The following is a 4,871-nucleotide window of genomic DNA, read 5'->3' on the forward strand; positions in this document are numbered from 1 at the left end:
TTTCGCCGAACGCGGAAGTGACGTGCGGGCCGTGAGCCATGACGTCACGGCTAAAAGTACCACTTCATGGGAATTCAGTTTGAGCTCAGCTAAATGGGAAAAAAGCGGGTAAGGAGGAAATCGTAAATGTTCATCTTCAGCTTCCGATAAAAAAAACAACTTGTTTTTTTTGTCTGATGCTGGTTCAAGATTTTGGGAGGTTCTGCGTTGGAGATTCAGATCGTTGGAGAGGAGGCGGAGGTGGAATTGATTGTCATTGTGACACAGTGAAATGTGTCCTCTGCTTTTAACCATCACCCTTGGTGAGCAGTGTGTGGGGACGATGCTTTGCTCAGTGGCACCTCGTTGGCACCTTGCCGATTCCAGACTCAAACCAGCAACCTTCAGATTACGGGGCCACTTCCTAGGCCACCATTGCCAGACAATAAACTGGACTGGATATACAACACACAGCACACAACTTAAAGGGTGAGAGCAGGCTGGTACTTCCTGAGGAGGCCGTGGTTTTTCAACACCTGCAGGAAGCTCCTGTGGATGTTCTAACAGTCTGAGGTTGCCAGCATCCCATTCATTGTTGTGGCGTGCTGGAGGAACTGGACAAGCTGATCAGGAGGGCCAGCTCTATGGTCGGCATGAAGCTGTTCACACTGGGGATAGTGGCAGAGAAGAGGACTCTGAACAAACTGCTGGACATCATGGACAATCTCAGGCATCCTGGGCACACTGTCATAAACAACCAAAGGATGCCTCTCCCCAAGTCCAGGACCAAAAGGCTTAAGAACTAATTTTGTCTTACTCTCCATCCAACTCCTTGCTGTGGGGCAGGAGGGGGAGGAGAGGGAATAATTAGTCTACACAACACATACACAACTGGGCAATTAAACACTGTGCAATTTAATTATTACTACCTCCACCACAATTTATTTTTGACTCAGGGATTTTTGTGATACATATTTTTAATATATCTTTTGTAATGGTCATTTCCTTCTTGTTCTGCTGATAGAAACAAAATTTCCCAGAGGAACCTTCCAAGGGGATTAATAAAGTTCTACCAACCTACCATTACAATGAAATGTAATTTCACAGGCCAAATAGGCTGAAACGAATCTCTACCCTGTTTTCCGATTAAAACTTTCAAGACTCTTCAGCTGCAAATGTACTTTCAGAATTGGCTACCCATTTTTATCTGGACAGTCTGTATAAATCACTCCTGTCAATTCACATCGGATGACTTTATGACGATGAGAATATCAGGTTTCCCATAAACGGTTGCATATATACAGTAATTAAACATAATGAACTGAAGAATAGTGAAATTGGATAACACCTTAACACCAGAAAAGACATGCGGTTCTAACCATTGAGGTAATAATTTGAGAGTACGTTGTAATGGCGGTTATTGCGAATGCTGTGCAGTTGCTTGGCTATTTTGTCGCCTGCGCTCTGCGCTGCGTCCGCCAGGGGTCAGTAGAACACCGCGACTCGGCGCCGGCTGCACTTCCGACGTAAACCGCTGGGTGGCGACAGAATCCGCGCCCGTCCCAGTAAACGCGAGTTTTTTGTTTTTTTTTTTTTCAATTAACGCGCAGCCCACGCGAGAAAGGCGGACGGGCGATCGTTTTACAGCCCACAGCCTATTTATGGAACCGCCCGACCAGATCTGCCTACACGTAACTCAATTTATGCCCCCCCCCTCTTCTTCATCAGACCCTCCTAATAGCTCCCCGTGCCCCCGTGTTTTGCCTGATTGATCAGCCCGTGTGAGATGAATTCTGCTCGCGTTTGTGAACGCGCTGCCGGCGTGTACGGGCTGCTGCTGCTGCTGATGATGATGGCGATGATGATGATGATGATGAAGATGATGGGGTTCGGGACCAGAGACGCGCTGCAGTCGGAGTTTTAGAAAGCGACCGGGTCACCTGCAGCGGGGAGCTGCGGACATTTCTGCTTTCTACAAAAAACCCGTCTCCGATCTGCACAGTAGGTGTTTCAATTCTGCACTAATCTCTAACAGTAACTCTCTCTCTATATATATATATATATACTTTACATTTCATTAATCAACATTAACATATTATTTTGTTTTATTATCTTACATTATTGTCAAACCATTTAGTCAACTACGCACACATAGCTAATTTTTTCTCGTAATTTTGTTTCCCGGCATTATTACTACATTATAATTACTGTCTTTACAATGTAAAAAAAGTTTTTTGTGAATGTTCAGACTGCCGTTAATAAAACATTTTCATACATGTATTCTGCAAATTTCCAGTGACAACTGTGAGAAATAAAGACGTCCGATTGATCCGATTGAACTGTGGCCATCCGGCATATGTTGTACGATAAATAATACTACTACTAATAAAATCTGCTGCTGCTGGAAATTTGTTTTCTCATTATAATAAATGTGTCGATATTATTCTGCCCCTCCGAACATTGGAGGAGCGTTTTATATTTTTCAGCTCTAATCGCAAAATAAATTTTTTAAAATCACGCTAAAACCAGCAATTACGGTTCATGTTCCTGTTCCTTTTCCAAATCCAAAAAAATACAATTTCTTATGAATATTTAACAACGCGTTAAATCGAATTATAATTTGTTCTGGAATAAAAAAAAAGGAGGGCGCTTGCTGGGCGAGTTTGTATAAATTCTCCTCGACATGTTATTGACAGATTTATGAATCCCCGCCCCCAATATCGATCCGAGTTGCCGGAAATCAGCTGGGTCCGTTAAAGGAGCAGAGTATGAAGTGATCTTCAGAAGGCAGCATTTATTGTGCATGTTGTGAAATTGTGTGGGTTAAGCAACATTTGGATTTAGACCCAGGTCCCCGGGTCTTAATTGGAGTTAATTGGCCTTCTGAAAGGGTCAGGTGATGCACATTTCAGAGCTGTAGAAATCTTCTGGCCCCTCACACTTGACCCTAAAACCAGCAGCCATGGGCTCCTCTAACCAACTTGCCATCATCATGAAAAATACAATCAGTGATTGCAGGAGAAGGCTGCGAGAAGATGGAAACGTGTTTCACTTCCAAACATCACTAAGTTATGATGAAGTGGAGGTCATGTTGAACTTTCTGAAAGGAAAGTCAAATCATGTTTCGCTGCAAAAGACCTTCAGGAAGGTTTTTCAGACTCTGAAATGGTGGTGAGCGGCAACATCTGAACAAATCTGACCTTCGTGGTGGAGTCAGCATCCTGTAACCATGAAATGAGCATCTGAACGGGCCCGACGCATTTTCGAATTCAAGTCCTTGGGCCCTTGATGTCAAAATTAGCCACGGTGTATATCTGGAGAAGAAAAGGAAGCCGTCCCTGACTCTTACGCGCCAGGGTGGGCCGATGTCGCTGCCAGTGAGTGCAGGGCACCTTTCATTTATGAGAGGGAATCATGCCTTGGAATAAATTCCAGCGAAACACCACAGAAAGGTAAAAAGGAACAAGATAACGATCCAAAAGTGCCGGAAAGATCCATCCGAGTCCCCTCACAGTCCCCTGAGCCGAACCTGACTTTCCAAACATCTAGCAAAATCCCTGGGAGGTCTTAGCTGCCTATGAAAGGCCTTCAAAAAAAAACGGCAAGACCGTGTCAGCTTCCCCTACTTTCACATTACTTTGACTTTATTTAGATATTTGGTAAGTGACGGGAATAAAAATGCCATCTTTAAATTCTCCACGGTAACACACGTTGTCAGGGTGGCCAGACTCTCGCGTGTTGGGGCTCCGGGGGTGCGGACTTAACAGGAACAGGCGGCAGGGCCCCGCCGGCGAGGGTTTAGCGGCAGTGAAAGTATTATGCGGAATCGGATTGGGGCAGATTTGGACATCTGTCCGATGCAGCCAATAGAAAAAGCACATTAGTAATATTGCAGGCAGGAAGATGGAGGCAGATCAGGGCGGGGGATTAAGTAATCTGATCAGGAAAACTCCGACGCTTAAAAGCGTCCAGGCCGCGCTGCCGGGATGACAGGGGCCACAGATCAAGCAGCTCTTTACCGAGCAACTGCAGCCGAACACACACACACACACACACACACACACAACCCTGCCATGTTTTACTCTCTTATTTATTCACTGTCCATTATTCGCTTTTTTATTCCGAAGGAAAAAGGGACTAGAATGAACTGTGTGTTACGTGAAGAGCGTGAGAGGGGAGGGAAAGTGGAGTTCTGCAGATGTAAAATGTACAAAACAGAACACAGACAATAGGCTGCAGCCGTATGAAAGCGCCTCTAATCTGATGTGAAAGGCCGCGGCGGCCGGGTGGGGGCTGGTCCGGCTCATAATTATGTTGTTTTGCATTGTTGTTGTTTTTATTTTTTAATCATCGTCAGTGACCCTACGTGATGATGACGAAATACTTGTTTTTTTTTTTTGCAGTATGTAAGACTTATTAAAGACACTGATTATTATATGTTTTTAAGACATAAAACACACACACACCACTATGAAAGTGTGGTTATATTTTGTCTGTTTTGGTAATTGTAATGCATAATAACTGTAATATATTTGTATAATTCCAATTTAAAACCGGAGGATTAATAAAGACACGGCTGATGTTATTGTGTTTCGGTTTGTGGTGGTCACATGATACGGCAGGCGGCGCATTCGTCCCAATAAACAGTCAACAGCACGCGGCCCAGTGTTCTGTTTTATTATTCACATGTGTGTGTGTGTGTGTGTGTTTATTATTATGCACAAATATTGATCAAGCGCATCAGTGGATCAATACAAGGAATAAAAATAAAGGAGCAGTGTGTGTGTGTGTGTGTGTGTGTGTTTGACTGGTGGACACACACTCCTCCTGACTGACAGGTCCGTCAGGGCCGGGTCTCCCCACTTTCGCATCCATGTAATTTAGTCCTCAAA

Source organism: Denticeps clupeoides, chromosome 11 (genome assembly GCF_900700375.1).
Source record: "Denticeps clupeoides chromosome 11, fDenClu1.1, whole genome shotgun sequence".
NCBI lineage: Eukaryota > Metazoa > Chordata > Actinopteri > Clupeiformes > Denticipitidae > Denticeps > Denticeps clupeoides.